This window comes from Camelus dromedarius, chromosome 19 (assembly GCF_036321535.1).
Source record: "Camelus dromedarius isolate mCamDro1 chromosome 19, mCamDro1.pat, whole genome shotgun sequence".
In the NCBI taxonomy this organism is placed as follows: Eukaryota; Metazoa; Chordata; class Mammalia; order Artiodactyla; family Camelidae; genus Camelus; species Camelus dromedarius.
The window spans coordinates 6,475,199-6,503,147 of record NC_087454.1 but is presented as its reverse complement, the minus strand read 5'-3'; the positions used below and the strand labels follow the sequence as shown (position 1 = coordinate 6,503,147).

Here is a 27,949-nt window from a genome sequence, read left to right as displayed (position 1 = left end):
TAGGGATGCAGACACTGCGGCAGCCATCGTGAGGAAGCTTTTTCTAGGATAAGGACACTGGTGCTGGCAAATGCCATTTTGGAATTTTCCCTCTAGCTTCTTAGCACCAGGACTGGCCCTGCCGGTCAGACTGTCAGCACTAGTCCGGGGATGCCTCGGGCCAAACAACCAGCTGGGCAGAGACACGGCCCCACCTACCAACAGACCTGCTGCCTTCAGATCCCCTGAACCTCTAGCCACCCCTGGATTCGACTCTGTCAACCAGAGGATCCAGGACCCTGCCCCAAGCGCCAGTGAGCCAGCACTAGCCCTGGGACCAGTCTCACTTACCAGGAACGCTGGGCTCTGGCCCCACCCACCAGCGGATGGACATATAAACTCATGGACCTCCAGGCTGCTGCAGCAGAGACCCTGGGACCTGACTCTGCCCACCAGTGGGCCAACACTAACCCCCGGACCTGGTTTCACCTACCAGTGGATGGAAATCAGCCCCAAGATCCCCCGAGCTGTGGCCCCACCCGTCTAAGGCAGACGTCAGCCACAGGGCCATCCCAACCCCACGACCTGCCATGGCAGGTCACAGCCCAACGACGATATCCAAAACCACAACGAAATATCATCTCACATCTGTAAGCAGGGCTAGCATCAAAAAGAGATCATATGCAAAGGTGAGGATATAGTGGATCTTGAGGGCACTATGCCAACTGAGATAAGCCAGACCCAGAGCAACAAATATTGTATGACCTCACTTACATGTGGAAACTAAAAAAGCCAACCTCACAGAAACAGAGAGTGGAATGGCAGTTACCAGAGGCTGGGGGAGTGGAGGAAATGAAGTGATGTTGGACAAAGGGTACCAACTACCAGTTTTGAGTTGCACAAGTTCTGGGGTCTAACGTAGAGCAGGATGACTGTGGTTAATACACACTATCGTATACATGAAAGTTGCTAAAAGAGGAAGTCTTCAATGTTCTCAGCACAAAAAAGAAACGGTACTTCTCTGATGCGATGGAGGTGTTAACTAATGCTACAGTAATCATCATTTTGCAGTACATATCAAATCAGTACAGCACACACCTTAAAAACTTACACAATGTTTTATGTCAACTGTATCTCAGTAAAGCTGGGAAAAAACATACCTCTTAAATTTGCAGAATGTTTTCATCGGGCCACACCTCACAGGGGCATCCCTTTAATAGTCCAGTTTTCCATTGTTCAGTGGCCAGACCACATGACCAGACCATGAGCTACTGCACATGAGTCACTGAAAACCCAAACATAGGAGCTTTTACCATTGTTCAATTCTTCCACCGCTGCTCGGAAAACAGCATGCAATTCGCCCATGGAGCTGATTTGTTCTTACTTTCTTTACTCAGTCTTCCCACTTGTTGATTTCAGCGTGGAGCGTTCCAGACAGGATACTGTTTATCCATCTTGCAACAGTTGTCTGTAAACCAGGCAGCTCTTTGCTGGTCAGCCAGGAGGTGTTCGCAGAGCCCTGTCCACATGCTAACAAGCCTCAGCAGCTCTTCAAGTGGCTCCAAAGTCAGTCATGGGGGAAAAGAAGCAACCTGCTGTGGGTACAGTGAGTACCCCCTCGCGCTCCCCCTGTGCAAACGATTTCCATTTTACCATAGAATTCCCCTGACCACCGCCTTCCTTATTAGATTGTTTCTCTGCCGTCACCAAGACATCATGGGTATTTCAGATTTCGTGATTAATTGATGACCTACAGGCACTGAGTCAATCTAAATGAATACTCAATAGCAAATAGTGATTGTTTCTCAAATAATGTGCACCGGGAAGCTGAATTTGAAAATCTTCTTGTCCAAAATCCCATTGGTTACTACTGGCAGGTGCTCAAGGGCTTTTGCCATTGGTTCTGGTCTGTGTAAGTAGCAGAGGCAGACCCTTCCAAAATCATATTTGAGTGGGGATCCCAAGGACCTAAAGGTGGTGAGCGAGCCACCACTTTTTGTAATTCAGATACAGCCTGCTTTTGTTCAGATCCTAACCCAAATACAGCTTTCCTTTGGGTAGTCTTACAGATAGGAGGTAGCATATTTCCAGGTGTAGAACACGCAATCTCCAAAATCCAAAGGCTGGACTTCTTGGTGGGGCCCAAGGGGGAGTAGTGACAGCAGTTTATTTTTAGTATCTCGTGGAACATCCTGAATGGCTCCTTCCCACGATATTCCATTTAGGCAGGTCCTCGGATCTTTGCTGGATTTTTGAACGAGCTTCGGTTGGTCATGTGATCCATCACTGCATTTGGGTCAGTTTCCAATCTTTTCGTAATGTCATCACTAAGCCTTGGGACCTGCAACAAAGCCAAATCCCTTCCGACCGAACTATGACAGTGAACTGGAGAGTTCAGATAACCTTGTGATGGCACAGTGAACACAAATTGGGACCCTTCTTGCACAACTCCACCCGGCTCTTTTTGAGACTGAAATGGAGAAGCAGGCATCGGGAGATTAGCAGAGCCCCAGCCCTGCTGTATCTTTTTTGTCCGGTGAAGCTGATGCTCTGCGTATCGCAAACTTATTTAAGCCTCAGTAGTCTATTTTTTTTTTGAAGTATAGTCAGTTTACAATGTTAAATTCTGGTGTGCAGCACAGTGATTCAGTTATTTGCTGGGAAACAAGCTGCTGGACAACAAGCAGCTAGAAAACAAGCCACACCTAGATTTCCATGAGCTTAAAACATTGTTTTCACACTTGCTTGCTTAAAATCCACATGCCTGCTTTGTTTTAATGTTTTATGAAGTAGGTGACCTATAGCCCGTATTATGCTAAAGAAAATTTGTGGTAAGCAGCCCTGGGATTGACCATAAGGGCATGAAGGAGGGCATCTGTTTCCTGAAGGTAAACAATGGACGGTCCTGGAAAGCCGGCCACCCATTAACAGAGCTTTGTTCTGGCATGAAAGCATGCTGTTTAACCCGAGGGAAGTGTTTGCTATCTCGAGATATCCTGGAGGCAATCACAGGGTAGACTCATAAGTCTAAAATACCCCGAGGAGGGTGATTGTTCCTGGAGGGGAGAGGCTTGGACTTAATCAATCTCTCAGCAAGCAGAACCTAGTGCTTATCGCACGGAATATCTAAAGCCTCAGCTCTTTGATCACAAGTTTTTCTGAAGCTGAACACTCCTAATAAACATGATGTCGACCAGGCTTTTGGCACTCTCGAGCCACGAGATCTTGAGTCCCCGGTCCCATCTTTGCTCTTTACTTTGTCTCTTTGTTTCTTAAGTCTTGTGTCACCCGTCCTCAGACACGGTCCCGAGCTGCACTGGACGCAGCAGTTATTTTTTTTTTATATTCTTTTTCATATTCTTTTATATTATAGGCTAATACAAGAATTGAATATAATTCCCTGTGCTATACAGTAGAGCTTCATTGATTTGATAGCCCACTGTCAATCTTTGTGAGTGATCTGCCTTTTTCACGGACACATAGGATCCCTGTGCAGAGAATTCATCGGTACTGGCGCTCCAGGGTCTAGCATGTCATTAATTAAAGTGGTAATCTCTTTTTGCCAACCAGGTATTCTATATTGTTTTCCTTTATTTTTTTTTGAGTGTTAATTACAGCTTCCTATTTTATTTACCTTCAATTTGCATATACATATATTCGAGGTGATCAGACATAAAATACGCTAATTTTTGCAAGCTATTACAAGCCTGCGCTTATTTCCAGGTTAGAATTAGTATACCGCGTCCACAGATTCAGTTGGGGGTTAAAATGCATTGTCAAAGCTATTTAATGAAATAACTAAAGAAGAGTAGTTGATTTAAATTAACCACTGTGTGGGCTCAGCGATTCTCGTGGTCCCCATTGAGCATGTCCAATCAAGACTGGCCTGAAGGCGAACTTACATGCCTTCTGTTCCACAAAATTAGGTGGGAGAGGCGACGCCCAGGAGGACGTAATAACCATCCCAATAGGAAAGGAGCCACGACCACCTCACGTAAGATCTGTTTGAAAATTCCCATTTTCATTCAAACTTTCAACTTAATCCCATCAACCACTGCATCCCCATCCTCCCAATCTAAACTCAGCCCCCATTAAGACCTCACCCACAGATGTCAAACTCACAGTGCATTGGGCACCTGTGTCAAGGAGTCTCAGAAAAGTCTCCCCCATTTCATCTACACATGGGCACAGACCTTGGGTCTCTGATTAAGGTGGGGGCCAAAGACCCTGGCCCCTCCATCAGATTTTACACATCTACCTAGACACGTACACACACACGCGGATATTTTACGTATGTATACATACACATGCACAAACAAGGATATTTGTTGTAGCATCGTTCATAGTGGGAAATAAAACACCAAAGTGATTTTCTATGAGTAGGGGAATGACTAAATGAGCTATGATTCCTGTTTCACATGCACTCCATGGAGTATTAGGCAGCCTTCTAAACGCTGATGAGAAAAGGCAAGATGAAGAAACACATTTACAATATGATCCCATTTTTGTAAATTAAAAAAAGACAATGTATATATATGACTCCATGAGTACTGTATCAACCAGGGTTCTTCAGAGATTTATTTTAAGGTATTGGCTCATGCCGCTATAGGGGATGACAAGCCTGAAACCTGTAGGGCATGTTCACAGTCTAGAAACCCAGACAGAATTTTTATGTTACTGTCTTGAGGAGAATTTCCTCTTCCTTGGGGGACCTCAGTTTTTGCTCTCGAGGCCTTCAACTGATTGGATGTGGCCCACCACATTATTGAGGGCAATCTCCTTTACTTGAAGTCAACTGATGGCAGATGTTAACTTCATCTACAAAAATATCTTAACAGCAACACTTAGACTATGTTTAGTTAAATAACTGGGTCCTATAACCTACCCAAGCTGACACACAAAACTGTAACATTTATGATGAAAAACATGGCAGGTTTCATAGAAGTTACGTGGGCTACCTTGCAGGGCTGAGGATGGAGGGAAAATTAATGTGGCTAGAAAGAGAAAGTGGAGGAGTAACCGAGTAACCAAGTAACCAAGTAAAAACAGGGGGGTAGGGACAAATCCGATCACTTGATACACTGAAGCAGCATTATGCATTATTTGTGTATATATGTGTAACGAAGTTAAATATATTTTTTATGAAAGAAGAAAAAGTTTCCTTTTTCTACTTGAAAAGCTTTTAAGTTTCACCACCAAGTTTCTGTTATTTGGATTAAGGCTTCATCTTGTCGAAATATTCAGAGGGACTCTTTGCCCATAGGATCCTTACAAAAGCAAAGTGCCCACATGAGGCCCAAGTGTGGTTCTTGGTAGGATGTCGGAGCGCTGTCCCCTGCAAGTTGCCTCTGCTCGGCCAGCGTGACTCTGTTCATGCCACATCCTGCCATTTCCCAGCATCCTCCCCACAAACCCCAGTCACGGGTGATCCAGGGTTTTTACGGCTTCTCTCAGAAAGAGCGAGTTCTCTTGGAGATGCCCACCAAGCAATGAAAGCTGTTTCCACTTAGCAGAGTGTCTTTCAATAGACAAGCTCTGACATAAAGGGAAGCTGGCAGGTGTCCACAGAGGCAAATCCAAGATGATGTGGAAGGGAAAGAAGCTTGATGGAGGAAAGAGGAAGAGAGCCAGTCCCCAGACTCATGGCCATAATGGGCTGAGAGCCCCGGGGGCAGGAGAGTTCACATCAACCCGGCAAGTGACTGTCCCCACAGGGGCTGCCAGGGACAGCCAAGAGACACTCACGTGCTGCCTCTCTTTGTAGCTTCACCCCTTTCTCTCTCTCTAATCAAGATGCTTCAGGATGCAAGTGAGGTCGGGATGATCTTAAGGGCACTCAGTCTGTGTGAGTGTTTTAATAACACAGTTCCCACTGGGGACACACCTTACATCCAATTGTTGTGAACCACTGACTCTTGCACGACGCCTCAGCACAGATCCAGCCACTGTTTCACTTCCTGTGGATGCCTCAGGAGACGCCCAGGGAACAAGCACTAACCAAGAATCCTCCTAAGAGCCAGGAAAGGAAGGACCATCGCCCCATCTCACACCAGGTCTGAGCAGCTCCAAGGCACACTGCCTGACCTACCCCGGGGGTGGGGGCAGGTGGGGGTGTGGGCAAGGGTAATTCGGGGAGAGGGAGGGAGGGAGGGCGGGCAAAGGGATGGAAATCCCCAGGCCAAGTTCCCAACTCTACTCGGTGCGAATTACGCCAACAATCATTTGAAAAATAAACAGGACAAATGCACCATTCCAGGGAAGAACAATGAATGTCTTCTGCTGTTGAGACACACAGGCCAGGAGGAAACATGTTAGTAATAAAGGGGCCAGGCAAATTTTGCATCAGATCTAGCTTCACAACGTAGAATTTCTTCATTTTCTTTCTAATGTATCGTCAGATTGAAATTATGGTGCTGATTTTGTGGCACTGAAATGTCTTATGAATTAACTGAAGCTCCATCATGAAAAAGAATGCATTTAAATTCATACCCTTTTGGTCAAAATGTAATGTTGTCAACTCAGTAACAGAAAATCTTCTTTAAAAAGAAATTCTGTTTTACTTTATGTTGTACTCAGGAAACAGATTTTACTTACATGGAGTGTGTGTTTCTACAGAATGAGATTTCAGTGACTCATAGATTCTCATTAAAAATAATCAGTTATGGAAAGAAAAGAGAAATTTCATGACATTCACTATATTCTGTAAATAAAGGCAAAACATTTCATTAAAAAAAAAATAGAGACAAGAAATAGCAAAGCCATCCAAAGCAGAAAGCAAGGAACAGGTACCTCCAATGCTACCCTGTGAGAACGGGTGTATCGGCTCAGACATTCTAGAGAGGATGCTGATCCTCTGACCCACATCTCCATCCCATTTGTGGTTTAGTGGTGGCCCTACCTTTAGGGCCACTGGGCGCAATTCATCTCTGTGTCATTCAGAGGAAGGCACGGGTCCAGATTCTCTTGGGGTTCCTGAACAGAAATGACTCCTAAAAATGGGAGTTTTCTTAGTCTTTGGGGAAAGGCGGAGGCAGCAGTTGCTGCCTTTTTATGTCCAGACTCAACATTGTGAGGAGATTTCTGAAGCGTCTCATCTCTGCCTTCCCACACCCCAGACGAGAAAAGAAACAGCAACAGATACTCATCACCAGGACCAAGTACCACTCAGGAAAGGTTAGGTTGTGTCCAGTCCCCTGTGCTTTAATTTGAGGAAGGTAAAAAGGGGGAAAGGAAAAGAAAAGTAACTTTGGCTAACTTCCTACTAAATGCTAAGTAAATTGCTTGAATCAGTTAACTTATTGGTCGTTCAGTGAATGAAAGACATTCTTGTTCCAATTTTATAGAGAAGAAGTCAAGGTGGCAGATGAAACAAAGTGTCACGTGAAGGTCGTGGAAATGAGAATTTACCAAATGTATGAATCAGGACCTGATTCCATAAACATCACCTTAATGTAAAGAGATTCCTCAAGAGCCAGTTTGATCCTCAGGCATCGAAATTATTCCAGCCTTCCTTCCTGCAGTCTTATTTCTGCATTTCTTTCCACCTTCTCACCTCCCCTTCCACCAGAGACAGCCGCACTACTCACCGGGCTCCAGCACTCTCTCACTTCCAAGAAATACACTCACATCTGACTCCAGTAGCTGGAAACAGGAGCAGCATGTCTCAGCTAGAAAAGTGAACTTCCTGTTTCGGGACTCTCTGAAACAATGCTGCAAGCCACGCCCAGGGCTTTTGCTCATGCGGGATGGGCCGTTCCAGACACGAACTGAACCAAATAGTTTGATATTTCAAGCTCTTGTATATTTCATGTGGTTGTCACTTTGTGAAAAAGTAGAAGTAAAAGGTGGGGGGGCAGCTCAAACCATGCCTGAAACTCTCTTCCATCCATGGGAAAAGCCCAAAACCCAAATCAAACCTTTGCTGTTGTATTTTAAAATTTTATTTTATCACAATAAAAGGGGCACATAATTTAAAACTAGAAAACACTTTAAGACATATCATGAAAATAGCAGTATTATTTTTCCTTTCCTGGAAATTCCCAGGACAATTCTTCTAGCTGTTTCTTAGAATATTTATTCTCATTTGTCTATGTAACATTCTTACACTACTTCTTCGTTTTTTGGTTACAGGTATTATCTATTGATTGCCGGTTGTCTAAGTTGACAGTTTAGCTCTCTTCCACTCCATTCTCACTCCATAAATGCACACACATGCACACACACGCACACACACACACACACACACACTTTTCTATCTTCTTCTCACAATAAGTGTATTACAGCTTTTGTTTTATTTGTTATGCAGTATTGACATGATCACTATCATGGAAATATAATTTATAGCTGAGCCATGTGTATACGACAATTGCATCTGCACAACTTTTGTTTTCCCTGGAGTTAATAATTGCTTCATTTTTAACTTTCATTTAAGTTTCTCTATACCTATCACTGTTTCCTTCTCAAAAATCTGTGACAAATATGTAACTCTCTAAGAGTGTCATATCTCAGGCTATTAGTATGGCCACTTCTGTGTCATTTCCCTCCCTTCTCTTTCATCGGCACTGGGATGGCGGCAGGTCCGTCTCTCCCGCACGTTATCAAATCAGAAGTCAGCATTCTGAGAACACACAGGCCCATGTATGGGGTAAAAAATGTCCACATGTAGAGTTGCAAAGCCAGCTTTTCCTCTCCCAGTAACTAAATGAGCTGAGAGGAAAGGAGGGAGGCTAGGAAGCCCTGTGGCACCTTAACGAGAAGGATGGACGGGAGACACAGGAAGTCCCTAAAGCAGAGGGAGGGGAGAAACTTCCTGTGCAGTTGAGTGGACTTAGCGCCAGCTGAATGCTTGGATTCAACCCTGGTGAACAAGCCCCCATTCAGCTGTCCTTGACCCCATGTGCCCCCCAAACAGAGGGAGAAGGACCTGAACATTTTGTGTGAGAATGAAGACATGAAGGACAAGATGGTTCCATACAGAATCAGGTGAGAATGGCACTATGCATGAGGCATTTAAAAATAAACTGTGTGATTCGAGTGTTTAACTTGCCCTGAGAGCCCACTTATCGCGACCTCGGGGATGGCTGGCTTTGGTCGAGCGCTTGGAGCCTACAGTTGCATGCAGGGGATTTCCCACATAACAGAGATAGAGGAAGAGCCTGTATCCTGGAAAGTGATCTACAAATGATCCCTCTGTGGTAAAGCCATTTTTAAAAAGCAATGCCTTTTTTCCTTCTTGAAGAAGACCTGATCACTGCTGACCAATCCCGTTGGGCGCTGTGCTCAAGGTCAAAAATCTGGTTACTAAGATACACTCACTGAGGAAGTGATTTTCCCCACTACTGAGGGAAATTTGTCAACAGTTAAGACTATTTCTAAGAAATGCAGTACCGGAAACTTAACACCCAGTGAGGTGATTTTTGACCCATGGCCAACCAAGTTATTGCTTGCTTGAGTGGAGGGCATCAAAGTCTGAGCACCCTCAAAGCTCCAACCCCTCGATGACTGGGCAGGTTGTCTAAGTGCCCTTGGGCATGCTATTCTTTAGGTAGAGACCCCATGCTCTTGGGCCAGTAGAGAGCTCAAGGGCAAAGCTGGTTGGTTCCTTAAATACTTACCAGGAAGCTGGGACCTAAGAAATTAAAGGTGTATTAGACTAATGACTAATATAATAAGTGAGCGTGGTGCCAGGGCCAAAGGCACTCATGTCTCTGATCTCGTTTGGAACTCTAGAAAAATATCCAACTGCCTGATCCTTACCAACCTCTCACCCCTGCCAGGTGTCTCTGCCGGCTGCCTCTCTCCCAAGATATCCCCATCCAAACCTTCCCTGTGTCACCAGATACTCTATCAGTACTAATGTCATCCAGAGACACTCCTTCCACCCAAACACTCAACATGCACACAGCTTGCCTGGGTCACAAGAAAGTCCTGATCACAAAAACAGAGAAGAAAGCTCTTGGAAAAACAGATCACTGAACCGAGAAAGACAGTTCCATCAGAGCCTGGTCAGGTTGCCAAGCCAGTTCTGTATAAAGCCGAGTCGCTGAGTAAGAGAATACCTGTAGTGTCAACACACGGCGAGGACCGAACTTCAGTCACCAGTGTGCCTCTCTTTGTCCTCCATTCAGACCAACAGTAGATGGCGTAGGCTTAACTGAAACGTTGGAGTCTGTGGTTTCCAATTTCCAAGACAGTAGTCACGTGGTGGCGAGCGCAGCTGCAAGGCACAGCTAAGCAGAGAGAGGGGCTGGAGTGTAGTCCCCCTGGCCCATTTTCTTCTGCTGCTGCTTTTTTTTCTTTTTACTGTTTGCCTCCTAGTTTCTGTGTATGTGGGGGTGGGGGGTAAAAGCCTACTTCAGCAGGTCCCTGGCTCTAAGTTGCAAAACCACTTCCTATCATAAAGATCAGAGTAGTTTTTTTCCCCTTTGTATATGCCAAGTAACTAACACAGATGGTCACCCTAACTACCAGGTGAATTTAGGATGAACTAGGTGTAGCCAGTGGTGCTGTCCAGTCCTCTTACCAGAGGACAAATTATTGTCTACCTTGAGCACATGTAGGTTGCAGGCTGTATCGGCCTGGCTCTAAGAAAGGGTGAGATTTCTTTCTGCTTTTGCAATCTTGTAGCGGATTGCCTGTGATACACATCACATTCTGACTTACTGCTTATTCAGTCATAAAAGCATTTCTTTTCCTAACTATCTTTGGGGAGAGGTTTTCTGGCTTGGGAGAAGATTTTGTTTTTAATTATATTTTCCCAACCCAGGATATTTTCAGGGACGTTTCTGGCCACCCTTTCAAGATTAATACGAGTGAAATTACAAAGTCCCTCAGGTCAGCCCCCTCCCCAGGCTCATCTGGTGCTCTCGACCGTAGCCTCATTCACCAGCTGTTGGAGGCCCCAGTCCTTGAAGTCCTCCATAATCCCACCTGCTCACCTTCCAAGGAGTCACCAAGGTCTGGGCACACTCTCTCCACAACTACCTCTCCTCCACCTCTTCCTCCCCATTCTCACTGCCACTCCCTTGGCAAAGGGTCCTCCTCACCTGCCTCCTGGTCTCACATCATGTGTCTCCTCATTCATTTAGCAAATATTTATTGAACACCTACTATGTGCCAGACACACAGTAGGTCCTTATCCTCATGGCGTTTACTTCTCGGGAGAAGGGAGACTAGAAAGAAGCAATATACACAATAAGTAAGATACATTATCAAACGTTAGAAGATGCTAAACTCTATGGAGAAGAAGAAAAGCCCGAGCAGGGTGACAGTTACTGGGAGGCCCTGGCAGAAGCAGCACGTTACAGTTTTGCAAGGCTGGTCAGGGTGGGCTTCATTAAGAAGGTGACTTTTCCATCATCAAAAAGTCTACAGATAATAAATGCTAGAGAGGATTTGGAGAAAGGGGAACCCTCTGACCTTGTTGGTGGGAACGTACATTGGTGGAGCCACTATGGAAAACAGCATGGAGATTCCTTAAAAAACTGAAAACAGTTACCATATGATCCAGCAGTCCCACTCCTGGGCATCTATCTAGAAAAGACAAAAACTCTAATTCAAAAAGATACAATGTTCATAGCAGCATTATTTACAACAGCCAAGACATGGAAGCAACCTCAATGTCCACTGACAGATGACTGGATAAAGAAGATGTGGTACACATATACAATGCAATATTACTCAGCCATAAAAAAGAATAAAATAATGCCATTTGCAGCAACATGGGTGGACCCAGAGATGATCACACTACATGAAGTCAGAGAAAAACAGATATCATATGATATCACTCACATGTGGAATCTAAAAAGTAGAACAAATGAACTAAAACATTAAGAGACTCACAGACATAGAAAACAAACTTATGGTTACCAAAGGGGAAGGAGGGGGAGGGATAAATTAGGAGTATAGGATTAACAGATACATATCATTATATATAAAATAAACAACAAGGATTTACTGCATAGCACAGGAAATTGTAATCAATGTCTCGTAATAACCCATAATGGAAAAGAATCAAAAAAAGAATATATATATGTATTTGTATGTTTGTATGTGTGTGTGTATATATGTGTGTGTGTGTGTATATATATATATATATATATGTAAAACCGAATCCCTTTGCTCTACACCTGAAACTAATACAATATTGTAAATCAATTATACTTCAATTTTTAAAAATTAAAAAAAAGAAGAAAGCAACATTTCAACAAAAACTTACAGGAGAGAAGAGGGCTGCCATGCAAATATCCAGGGATATGCCTCCGGAGAGAGGTGAACTGTCAGCATAAGGGCATGTCTTGTGCTTTGCGGCCAGATAAGTATTTTAAAACACAATCCTGAAAAAGTGGGAGGATATAGCTCAAATGGCAGAGCGCATGCTTAGCATGCACAGGTCCTAGGTTCAATTCCCAGTACCTCCATAAAAACAAACAAACAAACAAAAAAACTAAACAAACAAACAAAAAAACAAACTTCAGAAACACCCCACAGCCAATGTGATAGAATACAAACTTCTTCACTTGGTTTGTATGATCCCCGATAATCTGTGTCCTCATCACCCCTCTGGCTCAAGGGAGGGTCTCCCGTGTCCCTCACTAACCACGGGCTCCATGGCTTCTTTCCCGCATGTGTGCCACCTTCGTATTTCCTTGGCATAGTTATCTTCCACCTGCATTTTACATCATGACTTTTAAAATCAATATGCACATATCAAAGTCAATAAATTCAAGGGGAGAGGGGAAGAACTCAGTGGTAGAGCGAGGTGCTGAGTTCAATCCCCAGTACCCTCATCAAAAAAAAAAAAAAGAAAAAAAAGAAAGAAATTTTCACACACACACACAAAGACTTGAGAAATATAAAAGATTAAGTGAATTCAAAAGTAAACCTTTCATTCATGAGTATAAAATGAAAAATCAATATAATTTGCCATCTACGGCAGACAATGAAAAAAGGACGATAAAAACAAAACAAAGTAAATATGGTACGATTCAGACTAGCTTGGGTGCCTGCCAGAGGCTTTGACCCTGAGGCCATCTTTCTCTTTGTTCAAAAAGGAAACTTACAAAAGTTAAAGGTTTGACAGCAAGAAGCTAAGATTTGTTTTTCATTACAGAGTCCTTTTTTTTTTCTAACTTCGTGATTTGATATTATTTAATTCCATGAACCACCTGAAATGATGGCGTGTGTTCATGTATTTTATATTTTGGGGGAAACACTGCATTGGTCAAAATAGATTTATCAGAGGGAACATCTTTCCTGCAATTTATATTTCCTTTCATGAGAAGGGAACTCGGTTATTGGAATTCCTTCCTTCATCTGTCGCGGAAAGAGAAAAGTGGTTCATCCGATCAGTAAATTTAGAGAAAATAAACTGAGTGTACTTGGCTTAGCCCTTCTCTGTTTCCTCTTGGAAGCAAGTCTGCTCTTGGAGAACATGAGGTTACCTCTGCTCCATGTCTTCAGACTTCCTTGAGCAAAGCCCTAGGCCTGCTTGGACAATCCTTGTCCATTTAATTTTGGGATTCAGATAGCAGGTCCATTTGGTTCTCATGCTTAGCTAGATACTGTTTTTTTCCTTTAATTTTTGACGTTTTTTTGGGGGGGGTAATTAGGTTTATTTATTTATTTATTTTTAAAGGAGGTTCTAGGGATTGAACCCAGGACCTCATGCATGCTAAATATGCACTCTACCACTGAGCTATACCCTCCCCCTTAAGCTAGATGCTGTTAATGGATAATTTTTTTTAAAAAAGGTGTAAATCACAATTCTCATATGGAAATATAAATGAACCCGAGTTAAAGAATTTAACTTATTAATGAAGAAACTGGTGAAGTATTATAACCAATTCAAAGGAAAATGAAAAAAAAGAGACACATTTACAGGTCGGGAATATTTAAACGAATCTGCAAATGGAGGTAAAAATTGGTTTTCCATAGTAGGCGCTGGACAGAGCTTATTTTCCTGTGTATAGGCTAGAACAATAGTAATTATTATTCTGTTATTTTGTCTCAAGAAGGGAATTATTTTGCTTTGCTGTCAGTTATCTACAACTTAATAGAACTGTGAAATAGCTCCCATAAAATCCAAATCGGATAACTGGGAAGGGATTTTATCAATTAGTAAATAAAACTGGCATTTTAATTAGACTCTTGTCTAATTATTCAAGTAGTTTGTAATTCACATGGGGGAAAAGAGAACTCTCTTTACTGGGACTCCTCAAAACTCTCACCCAGCTTTGTTTGTTCTCCCCTTGTCCTAGCTCTTAGCCTTTAATATTCCCCTTCTTTAAACACTGCTTTAAAAAAAATGATCTATTTTTTATTGTGCTAAAATATACATAACATGAAATATACCATTTTAGCCATTTTTAAGTGTACAGTCCAGTGGCACTAAGTACATTCACGTTTTTGTGCAGTCACTCCCGTGGAGTTTTTCTTCCTCCCACACTGAAACTCTATATCCATTAAATAATTACCTCCAAACCCTCCCCTCTCCCCAGCCCTGGAAGCCGCAAGTCTGCTTTCTGTTTCTGTGAATTTGAAGGTTTACTTTTTTTTTTTAATTGAAGTACAGTCAATTACAATGTGTCAATCTCTGGTGCGCAGCACAATGTCCTAGTCTTGCATATACATACATATATTCCTTTTCATATTTTTTTCCATTAAAGGTTATTACAAGATATTGAGCATAGTTCCCTCTGCTATATACCAAAGAAACTTTCTTTAAAAATCTATTTTTATATATAGTGGCTAACACCTATAAATATCAAACTCCCAAATTTGTCCCCTCCTACCCTCTTTCCCTGGTAACCATAAGATTGTTTACTAAGTCTGAGAGTCTGCTTCTGTTTTGTAGATGAGTTCATAGTGACCTTTTTTTTTTTTTCTTTTAGATTCCACATATGAGTGATATCATATGGTATTTTTCTTTCTCTTGAAGCCTTTTCTTTTAACATCTCCTTGTCACACCCGGACCACCTACCTTCTCCCTGGAACTCTGTCCTGCCTTTCCAGGTCCTTCTGTTCCATCACAAGGCCCACGTGCACCTTTAGTCTCTCCATCAACACTGTCCCCAGAAATGGCCGTGTCCTCCTCTGGATCCGCGTGACTCTACCCCGAGGCTACCTTTTCATGGTTTTGCTTCTCGGCTATTCCCATCTTTACAAAGAGACTCTTACCTCCCCAAGTAGATGTGAAGCTTTTAAGTGCTGCAGCCACGATTTCTCCTTTCTCCTTTGCTCAGGAGAATAGAATCCATTATGCTAACCTCGAGATAAGCTTGCTGATTGCCACGGTGGTAACCCAGATGGGAATCATACAGCAATGTGTGCTCACACTTCAAAATCCAAAGTAGAAATCGACACAACATTGTAAACTGACTACACTACAATAAAAACAAACAAAAAAGTAAAAACAAAAACAAAACACAACAAAAAATACAAAGTGGGAAATTTAACTAAGTAATCCCTTGAGAAAGAATAGGAAGGACCAGGGAAATCCAGAAATTCTTCCTGAGGGAATCCCACTGTTTCCAAGCAACCCAGCCTTAAATTAATTACGGAAGGAAGCCTGAGCTGGCTCTGAGGCCTTAGCAGCCCGCCTCAGCAAACCCAGATCTCAAGCCTGCAGGGCCTCAAAGTTAAGAAATCAAAGAACAGCCAATCACAGACAGGCAACTGGGCTTTCTCAAATAATGCAACCAATCAAATAATTTCCTTCCTCTGCTTCCGCGTCTTCTCTGTAAAAGACATTCCCCCTGGTCCTGCGCTTGGAGCGCTCCTGACCACTTCCGGTTTGGCACTGCCGATTCCAATAGATTTTTTTTGCACAAATAAACTCTTAAAATTTTTGATCTGCCTCAGTTTATCTTTTAACCCCTAGAGAAAAGATCAAGAAAGCAGAAGAAACACTGCATCAAGAATAGGCCAAGGGAAATCAATTTAGAGTATCCTTAAAACTCACCAGGTACCTGTAAAAGGCCATGAGGACTTCAGAATGAGGTGGGAAGCCCCATAAAAAGACCAGTAGGGCCCCCAGGCAGGGCCACTACTCTCCTGCCAGCACCATCCGGTTCCCTGGCCCAGAGGTTCTATCTCACCTTTTGCCTCTGAACCGACTTACTTACCCCTAAAATTCTATTGGTTCCCTGAGCTCACTCCTGATTGGTTATCTCCTTCACTCCTGATTGGTCCATTGCCCTAAATTCTGATTGGCCCATTTGTAGTACCTTATTTGCATGGAGCTCACTCCTGATTGGTTATTTTTCTCACTCCTGATTGGTCCATTTCTACAAAGCTTGTTCCTAATTAGTCAATTTTCGTTATACCTTATTTGCATATGATGTTGCAAAGTGTAAACTGGCCACCTATAAAACCCCGTGTAACCCTACAGACAGGGTCCAGAGTTTGGAGTGTTGACTCCTCGGGCGGGCTGGTGTAATAAACCTGAGTTCTCCAACCCTCAGAGTGCTGCTTGGTTTCTCACTCAGATCCAGGTTGCTGTCACAACTGAGCTGTAACACCCAGTATAACACTAAAATGTAACACATTTTTTCTGCAATAAGAAGTTGCCCAGAGACCTCATCTGCATGAATTACAGGAGAAGAACATTTTCAAAAAGCTTTAGTAGTGTTTCTACAAACTTTTAACACTATCGAACCTGTCCTGAAGCTCAGGGTTTTCAGATGTCTCCAAAAATGTGGATTTTTTTTCCCCTCCTCTTCTGTGTTTGGAAAGATCTTGATCTTAGGGTAATCAGGTGCTTGACTTCTCTTATTTGTCTGAAGAGAAGTCTTTTTGTTGGGGTACCAGCAATATGTCTGAAGTGCCTGGTTTGCTTTACTAGTACAATTACTTTGAATCATGAAAAGGATTTTGTCCTTATGGTATTTTAAAGTGCTGGTGTTCACGAATACCCCTGTTTTCTTGTGACAAATGTTTTCCAGTATTTTACCACCATTATAAAAAGGGGAACAGGGATCAATTACATTTTATTTTCAAGACAGGGAGATGTCAAGTGAAATTCAGAAGGCTTTCGCCAAAGCAAATCTAGCTTTTCCCCTACTCTTTTGCCCTTAAGAGATGCAAAAATGTAAATTATAAGCTCATACCCAAGATAATGAGTATTTTTCTGATACAATAATAAGATTTAAAAAAAAAAAACTCAGGATGTGCAGTTTGCAAAGAGAACTACACTGCAATGGTTATGGGGCAAGAAGATTATAAGGCAAAGAAACAAAAGACAGTACTTGGTGGGAGGGTGTCGAGCGCATGCTAACATGCACGAGGTCCTGGGTTCAATCCCCAGTACCTCCATTAAAATACATACATAAACCTAATAATCTCCACTCCCAACTCTCTTTTAAAGGCAATACTCTGGGGTAGTACCACTACAATCACACCCTTACACAACGCGTGCTGCCAAGGGCGCACTGCTGTCTGTGGTGTTCGGTTCTCATTTTCTGGCTGCCACCTTTCCCATTCATGAAGTTTGTAAAAAGCCTAAACCTTTTCAAGGGCAATTCGTTTTTGTAAAGTTATGAACTAGAAAAATTATGAAACACATAGAAATGTATACAGTGGATTTCTTTCATTTAACTTTTATCCTTCAATTTTCATTTCTTTCTATCACCCAAGTATTAGTCACTCTTTTATTAAAAGTCTGCTCAACCCTCCTCATATCTGATAGCCTCACTCTTAGGCACAAGTGGGTGATAATGCCCTAAAGTATTGTCTCCTCCGTTGGCCCACATTTTAACAAGAATCAATTTATTCAAGTCTGTGTTCTCTTAAAGGTCTGGCTCCATGGGGACGTGTACCATGGTCCCCGGTGGGAAGATATAGTGCTCGTTCTGAGTTAAAAATCCCATTCAGTTTTTCAAGGAGCATGGCAAGCTAATTATAAAGTTTATCTTGTAGAGGAGGTGCATAGAAAAAAAGACAAGATATAATGGGAGAAAAAGAAGGAAGAAGAGAGACTCAGTACCAGAAGCCAAAAATATGCTATAAATCTACAGCAACTCAAAAGATGTGGTTTTAACTCAGGAACATGAGAGAACACATCCCAGGGCCTAAGAACAGACCTACATCTGTGTGAGGTCATATGAAAAGGATGAACTGGTTAATAAAATGTTGTGAGACATTTGTTGATTGATTGGGGGAGGGGAATAAAAGATAATTGTAGTTTTTACTTTCTCCAGCATCTGCTTCTCCCTTTTTTCTAGTATTAGCAGAAGGAGGAGTGGAATGTCAAGGTGGACCCCTGCTCCCCCAAGCCTCTCCTCAGCTCAAGGCCAGTCAGTGAGATGCTCTTTCTCTGGGGTTTGAGTCTTGAGCGAAGGACCGGTTTGGTTAAGAGGCAGCCTCCCTCTGACTCCTGTCCTTTCCAAGCTTATTTCTTCAGCTTTCTTTTCAATTCCATAAAGTCCTCCCTTTCCTTCCAATATCCTTTTTTATTGACCAAGTTAAAAAACAGTGAGAATACTAGCTGATACAGATCCCTCCCTCACATTATTTTTTAAAAAGTAATATTCAGCCATAAAAAAATGAAATAATGCCATTTGCCGCAACATGGATGGACTTAGAGATGATCACACTAAGTGAAGTAAGTCAGACAGAGAAAGACAGATATCATATATCACTTATATATGGAATCTAAAAAATAAAATGACACAAATGAACTTATTTACAAAACAGAAACAGACTCACAGACATAGAAAACAAGCTGATTGACTGACCTTGAGCTGAGGAGAGGCTCTGGGGAGCAGGGACCCACCTTGATGTTCCATTCCTTCTTCTGCTAATACCAGAAAAAAGGGAAAGAGGGAGAGAGATAAATCGGAAGTCTGAGATTAGCAGATACAAACTACACTATACAAAGTAGATAAACAAGGTCCTACTGTACAGCACAGGGAAGTATATTCAATAACTTACAATAACCTATAATGAAAAAGAATATGTATGTGTAACTGAATCACTTCACTGTACACCAGAAACTAACACAACACTGTACATCAGCTATACTTCAGTTAAAAAAAAAATCAAATGCTAGAAGACTTTCCAGTGCCCCTGGAACCACATTATAAATTTCACTGTCTACCTTGCCAGTGGATGAAGTTGATTATATCTGTAATCTTTCCAGAAAAGCATACAGTTCTTTGGGAAGCAAAAATACATTTCTCATACCACCACCACTCCCCTCACACAGTGTATAATCCTCCTTCCCACTTCCCAGCCGGAAATACTCTCTGATTTCCCAAATTTGTTATTCCATACTTAATCTGAATCTGTAAGCTTGAGGCTTTTTAGCTTTGCTGTAATCAAGCAGTTCCTGCGTGCCATTTATACAACCCATTGCCCATGCAACAGTAATAATTATTGCCAACCTGTGTTTAAAAAGTACTTCCAATAAGGATGTTCTCAAGTTCTACAAATAATATTTATCCTATCCCACGAGAAGATGATATAAAGTAACTAGCTTGGGACTGAAGTTTAGAAACACAGTCTTGGCTCTGACAATTACTGGCTATATTATTTGGGGGAAATAACTCTCTTATCTGAAAATGACAGACAACAGGCTCCCTAAATTCCATTATAGCCTATCATTCTATGATCTGTTTTAATTTTATTGGTGATAGACTAGTGATAGCATTTATTCATTTTTCAAGGACGGCCAGACAATATTAGTATAATATCAGTTCCAAACATTTTGAGACTCAGTGATTGTGGCCTTTCTTTATCGAGTTTATAATAACCAGATTCATGCCCTAGGGTCGGGGCAATATGACAAAATGAAGAAAAGCAAAGGGGAAAGTGAAAAAGTAGTAATATGGTCCCACCTGCAGGTGAAGAAGTGAATTACAATGATTTGTTTTAAATTCAATGAAACTGTTCGTTCTCTCGTTTTACTTTTCGGCTGGTCTTTTCAGATCACCGTCAAAAGCTGACAATTTGGAAATATTACAGAAGACCCTAGCCTCTTGTTTCTGCCTTAATATGCTTGAAGACCTTTGGAACCATATAAAGGCCAAAGTATATTCCATGGGTTGTAGCCTCGAAAGGATGTCACCCCAAGCTGGAGTCCTAGCTGGATCCCAGGAGCCGGTTCCAAACTTCCGTCAGGTCAGTGGGTTTCGGACGATGTGGCAAATGGGCCAGCAGACCCTGTGGTTATGTGCCCACTTCCTTCCTTATGGGCCGGATTCTCTGCCCAGCACTCGCTCTACAGCCCGGGGAGCCTCCTTCTTTGCCTCTTCCGGCTTCTCTGGCTCCAGGTGTTCCTCCACTGGTGGCTGCATCACTCCAGTCTGTGACTGGGTCCTCGCGTGATCTTCTCTTCTTCTCTGCGTCTGTCTTATAAGGACACTTGTCATTGGATTTATGGCCCACCGGAAAATCCAGGGTGATCTAATCTTGAGGTCTGTAACTTAATTACTTCTGCCAAACGGCTTCTTTTTCAAATAAGGTCATATTCACAGGCTCTGAGGATTAGGCGTGGACATATGTTGATGGTGGTGGGGTCACCATGTAACCCCTTACACCATCCTAGTTGTAAGTTACACCAACTTTGGGGGTCCTTCCCAGGGGTTGAATTCTGCCTCTCAGAGCAAGTTTCTCAAGTCCATAAACTCTCCCTTATCCACATTTATGTCTAGTGCTCTTGATCAAGCACCCTCAGAATCCAGCCTGCTCTACTGGTACGTGCTGGCTGGGTTGTACCACTTTGGGGAAAGTTAAGACCTTTCTTTCCTTCTAGCTGTGTATTTCTCTTTCTCCATGCACAGCACCCCTAGTGATGAACACAGATCCATTTGGAGAAAGTCTGGAGGAAGAAATACAACATCTACTTATGGCAACGTTTCTGGGTCTTTCTCAAGATGACCCAGCCTCCTCGCTGTCAAGGGCTCCAGATCTAATAACTGTTTTGGATCTGGAAACAGGGTGGGAGACTGACACTCCAATGTGGCAACTCAAGTCAGGTTTTTGGTCACCAGACCTAGCATTTCTCTAGTAATACAGATTAAGTAATTAAGTTTACTTATTAATTACTTATTAAATAAGTAATTAGTCATTACCAAAGATCCCTGTGGGTCCAAACATTGTGATGAAGTCTTCATCCTTGTTTCCCTATTACAGTATTTGTACCTATGTAGACCCTGGGAGTAAAGTTGGCTCTCATAATCCACATCCCATTGAAATCAGGAAGCCCTTCTCAGTGGCAACATCTTCCACCGTCATTTCCCTACAGAAGACAACCATCCTCTTTTCATCCCGCTTTTCTAGGATGCCGAGGTTCCCGCTCCTGTTTCTCAGTGCCACACTGTGGGAAAGAAAGTGTCCTTAGACTTCTTAGAAGAAAAGCCAAAACTAGCTGGCAAAGGAGAACCATAGCTTGCAGCTTGTGAACTTCCCAGTCCCAGAGTCCCAGAGCAATAGGAAGGTGGGCTGGGGGCTGAGAAGCAACAGGTAAACGAAGAGCAAAGGGGTGTTTGTGTTTGTCTTTGTGTGTTTGTGGGCTAAGCTGAGTTGCCGAATGTGGGCAGAGATTGCTGTGCAGAGGGGCAGTGCTGACGAAACGACGCAAATACTTTGCAACCGTGATTGACCGGAGAAGAAGGAGCTCAGAAAGTGTCCAAAGGAAACTGTAGTCAGCAAAACTTGCTGTAAGGATGAGTAGGAAAAGGCGAATAATAGTTACAGGGAAGTATCGTTCACCACTACTTGAAAAACTACTTTTGAGTTGGCAGGACTTTTCTTGTTTGAAAGATTATTTACCAGCTAAACAAACAAAAACAAAGCAAAAACCCAGTGTTTGAAAAAGGAATATCAGAATTAGTCCTAAAATATATTCCCTTTAAATACTAATAATATGAGTCCTGGCTGCAGCATTTGTGTATTAAATCTTTTCTCCTTGGTTTTGTACCGTGAGGCTGGTTCCCACTAGGTGGCGCCATGGAGCAGGTAAAGCTCCTCCCGCCACGTACGCCTCCAGTTTCCAGGGCCTCAGGCAGCTCTGGCCTCCCCGTTCAAAGCTCTGCCCAGGTTTGCTCTCCAGGTGGTACCTCGTCTGACCTTTTTCTTTTTCTTTTCTTTCTTTCTTTTTTTTTTTTTTTTTTTAACATTTTTTTTTGACTGAGTTATAGTCATTTTACAATGTTGTGTCAAATTCCAGTGTAGAGCACAATTTTTCAGCCATACATGAACATGCATATATTCATTGTCACATTCCCTTTCTCTGTGAGCTACCACAAGATCTTGTGTACATTTCCCTGTGCTACACAGTGTAATCTTGTTTATCTGTTCTACATTTTGAAATCCCAGTCTGTCCCTTCCCACCCCCACCCTGCCCCCTTGGCAACCACAAGTTTGTATTCTATGTCTATGAATCTGTTTCTGTTTTGTATTTATGTTTTTGTTTCTTTTAGATTCTACATATGAGCAATCTCATATGGTATTTTCCCCATCCAGCCCTCTCCTACTCCACGACATCACTCCAGCCGTTCTCCATGCCATCCCATCCTGTGTCATAAATGTGGTCCTCTTCACTGCATTAGACTAATCTTTACTGCTTTATACTAGCGAGCACACTGGTATTCGTACGATCTTAAAAACAATCCTCTGTTAACTTCACGCCCCTCCCCTCTACATACTACCTCCATCGTATCCTTTCTTTTACAGAAGAAGCATCTGAAGTGATGTGTATAAGTGTGGCTTCCCACTCTTCCCTTCCCATTCTCTCCTGAACTCCTTCCAAAGATATTCCCCCCCACTACACTACTGACCAGTTTCTCATCAAGGTCCCCAGTGACCTCCACGTTATTCATTTCAACGGTTATATCTAGCGACTCTCGGTAGCATTTGAAACAGTTGACATCTCGCTGTCTTCCTGGAAAATCTCACCTCACTCAGTTTCCAAGACATCGTATTTACCTGTTTTTTTCCCCCTACCTTTCTGGATGCTCCTTCTCAGTTTCCTTTGCTGGTTCCTCCTTCTATTGCTGATCTCAAAATACTGGCTACCCAACAGCTCACCTGTTGGAGTTCTCTCTTCTATCTACACTTACTCCGTCGGTCATCTCACCCGTTCTATGACTTGAAGTTCGCCAAATAAGCGGGCATTTACTGAGCACTCCTAGTGAGAGGATGAACACCCTGACGAGGGTGTGGGCCCCAAGAGACAAGGCACGCTGGGGGGCCATGGCGCTGTCTTGAGCCCAGCCCTCTGTGGTGCTCAGGATGCCATCAGCTTGTGCTCTGGTAGCTATGGTGAGAGTAAACAGAAGAGCAGTGAGTAAGCCGAATCGCTCCTCCTAAATTTTTTTCAAGTGTTTTTAATGCTCCTATTTAGAACGTTATCTCCAGGATGGCAGGTACCGTATCTTGTCCGCTGAATCCCTTGTGCCTACAACAGGCTGTTTGCAGGAGCTCAGTGCAAATGTATTGAATGAACAAGTGCTCAGAATGAATAAATGCTCCAAATCAAATGCTCAAAAAAGTTAAATCACTAATCAGTGCTTTATTATCAATTCCAATAGAGAAGAACAGAATCACAGAGAATCAAAAACTACAAATAACCGTATCCATATTGGTCAACATCATGGCAACAACTCTGATGAACAATATGGTAACGAGGGCGGAGAATCTGAGCCCTTAATGAGTCTCCCTCACTGTTTCAGTTTCCTGATTGTCACTGGAAACAGCAAACCAGACAGACAGAGGTGCAGCCGTTACAAGTTTTTTTTTAAACTTCTGTGACCATTGGTGATACGCATCACCGATTCACCAGGTAACTGTCACAATTTTTCTTTAAAGTTTTCCTTTTGATTTGGCAAAAAAATTTCAAAACCTACAGAAAAGTTGGAGAAATCATGCAATAAACACTCACATACCTTTCCCTTAAATGTATCAAATGTCAGTTGCAAACGCCTGGAGAGTCCATGCCTGAATCTTCCAATGTTAAAAATACCCGCTGACATAAAAGAGCATTCCCACAGCTAAAAATCAATGTTAACTTCATATCATGTGGCAAGATGGTCTATATTCACATTTCCCTAATAATTTCAAAAAATTCCTTTAATAGCTACTTAAAAAAAAAAAAAAACCCAGTATTTAATGAAGGATCGAAAGTTACATTTGGCTGTTACGTCTCTTTCCTGTCCTTTAACCGAGAACTATGCCCTCAGAATTTTTTCATGTACGGAAATATTTTGAAGAGTCCAGGATAGCTGTTTTGTAAACTGTCCCACATTCTGGTTTTGTCTGATGGTTTCTACATGATTTAACTTTTCTTTTTTCCTTTTTGTTGCGAGTACCACGTAGCTAATGTCAAGTATCTCTTCATTACATCACATCAGAAGGCATGTAATGCTAGGCTTTCCTACTATCAGTGGTACTAAGTCTGACCACTGGTTTAAATATTCAGGTTCTTTTCAAATTAATGAAATCTCTGTTTCCTCCTCCTTTCTTCCTTCTGTTTTTAGGAAATCTACAGACAAACCACTGCCTATCTGGCAAACAAGCATTTATCTTTATACCTTCCTGGCATCTGACCCATCCAGTTTTTCCTCTACTGGATCCAGCCTGTATCCCCCAGACTCAGGGGGAAAAAAAATCGTATCTTGTAAAGACTCTCCTCACCTCTTATGCTCTTTGCTGCAGGTGTTACCTCAACATCTAGACTTTTGCCTGAGAGTTGTCATTGGCATCACTGTCCTGGGGAGCAGTCTTTGTTCTGGGCCTGGGGACCTCAGTACGAATTCTCCTCTTAAGATGTGCGAATGGTTGGATTACTAATGGCTCCTCAAAAGATAGCCACGTCCTAAGCCCTGGGCTCTGTGAATGTGAGCTTGCATGGCAAAAAGAGGACTTTGTGGACGTAATTAAGGATTTTGAGATGAGGATATTATCCTGAATTATCCTGATGGACCCTAAAATGCAATCACAGTGTCCTTACAACAGGGAGGTTTTACAGGACAGAAGAGGAAGAGGCAGACTGACGGCAGAGGCAGCGACTGGAGTGATGGAGCCTTGAGCCAAAGAGTGAGGGCAGCTGCTGGGCAGTGGGAGAGGCCAGGATTCGATTCTCCTCCAGAGCCTCTGGAGGGGCCATACTGGCCTTTGATTTTGGCCCAGTGACACGATTTCACACTTCTGGTCTCCACAACTTCACGAGAATAAACTGTTGCATTAAGCCACCACAAAGTCGATAGCAACTTTGACCAACTCCATCCTTGGCGATGGATGTGGATGTAAATATGCTTGGGAGGTCATGCACCCACGTGACCAAATATCCTATTTTATCAAGATCCATTTCTGAAATATCTTTCCTGGGAGGACAAAAGGGTGGAGGTGGAAGGGAGGCTGGATCAGCTTTCCCGGACGTCCTCTGCCCCAGACCTCTGGTCACTTGCCAAGATAAACAATAGCGTAAGTCTTCAAAACTCACTTCAGGGGAGTGGGGACATACGGGCTCCAGGGGTCCTATCCCTAGGGGGCTCCCAAGACCCAACCATTCCACAAAAAGGGCTAAGAACTGCCACTCCTCTTGACAGTACCCAGCTGGCTGCCTACATCTGAAGGAAAATGGCTGGAAGAACTTTAAAAAAAATGCATTAAAATACACAGCAAATCAGATTTGACAGTGACAAAAAATTTAATGTTCCTAGAAGTCTGTCTAAAACAAGGGCAGTTGTGTATGAAAGACGCAGCTACTGAAACTATTTTTGCTTCTGAATTCCTGACTCTGCAAAGGCTGGGGAAAAGGCAGTCAGCAGAGAAGACGGATACAAGGCAGGACGTGGACAGCAAGCAGCCAGCAACCCACGTGGCTTTCTTTTGGCTTTTAGGGTTCATTTCCATCTGATGTCACCTGGACCCAAATCCTGGGGGAAAGCAGCTGCCCCCCTGCCTGACCTGTTATCTCTCTCCTTTCTGTACCACTGCAGAGACATTTTGTCTTACCTCTTATTCTGGAAGTAGCATCTCTGCCTCTCCAAATCCTTGCCTCGGTCTAGAATTTTGGACTCTGTTTAGAATTCCCAGTTGCAAACAGGTCCAGAGATCACTGACAGCATTAACTGAGCAGGGCACACACGAGAGCATTTTTGAGGCACGTGTGTTTCACAGTAACGTGCCGATAACGACATGGACAAGGCTCTCCCCACGGTGACAATTACAGATGAAGCAACCTTCTCAGACGGCCCTCCTGTCTGGCCTCACACCGTCATCTTCCCACAATGAGACCAGGTCCACTCTTGTCTTCCATCCCCCAAGGACCCAGCTCGTGCTACCGCTCCTGGAATAACTGTTCCTGAATGTTCCAGATGTGAGGGCCGGAAATGGTACCCTCCTCTCCAGCGACACCGCCCACAGCAGGGCAGAAGCTCTGACCCGGGGCTGATCCTCCCAATGCAGGGGAGCCCCTTCAGTGCCCGCTCCTGCCGCTTAGAGCAGACGCCCTGTGAACAGGCGGGAAGGGGAGCACTCCCAGGGACGTGATGCAGGCGCCGTGGGAGCCCTTGCACCATCTGACTCGCGCTTTACCTGGTTTTGAGAGGAAATGTTCCTTGGATGTGGCGGACCTTGCCACCCAGGTTAGCCGTGCCCGGGACTCACCCGCGGTGTGGAGGGAGGGCACGTGAGGCCATCCTCCGTCCTCCTGGGGTTTCTCACAAATCCCCTCCGCACAGCGGGGTGCAGTATTTTTTTTTCAAATGATCTCTTTTGCCTGGTGAACGGTTACGTGCACGAATTTCTGTTACTTTCGCAAATAGAAGCAGGGTAGGCACATCTTGTCCAGGAGAATAGATGCGCCAAGGCCGTCGCAGTGCTTGGCAGAGGGACCGGGTCCTGGAGGGGAGGTGGGCCGTGCACAGAAGGAGACCTGGGCCTTTGGGGATGGGAGGGCCCACTCACTCAACCCCCGGTCCCTAAGAAACAACTTCAGGGCAAGAGGGACTAGAGAAGCCCCAATTAACACCCAAGTTCTGGGAAGGGCAACAGGATGAGCAGAAGAAAGCTGCTCCTCTGGGAGAGAGATGGGATGGGCCAGCCCCTCCCGTCCGGCGCTGAGGAGACCGCGGGAAGGGGTGGTGGGAGTGTGGGGTCCTGGCTGCACTGAAGTGAGTCCTTCTGACCCCTCCCGGGGCTTGCCTGCCGGAGGAGAAGGCACCCGTGCCCGGCACGAAAGAGGTTTGTGTAAGACTCTTAAGACGTGGGACTCGGGCCTTCCGAGGCGCCAAGTCCCCCCATCTGAAGGCAAGCCCACCAGCCCTGGGTGCAGACTGAGCATGACCTTCACGACATCAGAACGTTGGATTGGATGCTGTTAAATTGCCTTCCTCAGAGTCTTCACCAACTCGTACTCTTACAAAAATGTATCCGTCTTTTAAATCATTGCCAATCTGGAAAGGGTGAAGCGTTCTATTGTTGTTTAATTTGCATACCTTTGATTACTACTGAGAGCTAACCTATTAACATGATTTTAGGCTATTTGTATTCCTCTTTCTTGATCCTAAAATTTCATTTCTAGGGACCTAATCTAAACAAATTCTCTGATATAGCCACAAAGATAGATGTTATGTGACACTGTTTATAATAGAAACAAAAATGGAAACAACCTAAGTGTCCGTGTATAGGGAACTGGCCACACAAATTACCTATACTATGGAGAATGATGCAGTTGTGAAAAAACAGACTGAGGTTGTCCCACATATGTGGACCAGAACAGATATTAGGAATGTGTAGATAAATGAAAAATATGTATAATATACAACATATATCCCATTTATGTTTATAAAATATATTTAAACATATAGAGGTACTTCAACTCATAGAAGAGAAAGTAGAAAGAAGTGAAAATAAGAAGAAACTGTTCTGCAGACTTCTGAACTGTCCGATTCTTGACAGAAAAAAAAAAAATACTACACATGTATTAAGTGCGCAAAAAAAGGAAAAGGGCGTGGGATCCTACAAA

At 43.3% G+C, this 27,949-nt stretch overlaps 1 protein-coding gene across 1 annotated transcript in view; it reads right to left on the bottom strand.

Moving 5' to 3' along the window:
- The window catches only part of GCNT2 (glucosaminyl (N-acetyl) transferase 2 (I blood group)), a 109,591-nt gene extending 101,966 nt beyond the window's left edge, over positions 1-7,625 (bottom strand). The window contains exon 1 of the mRNA XM_010994495.3: positions 7,566-7,625. The gene's annotated coding sequence lies outside the window, so the exon portion shown is untranslated. The remainder of the gene's footprint in view (positions 1-7,565) is intronic.
- Positions 7,626-27,949: the final 20,324 nt, after the last annotated feature.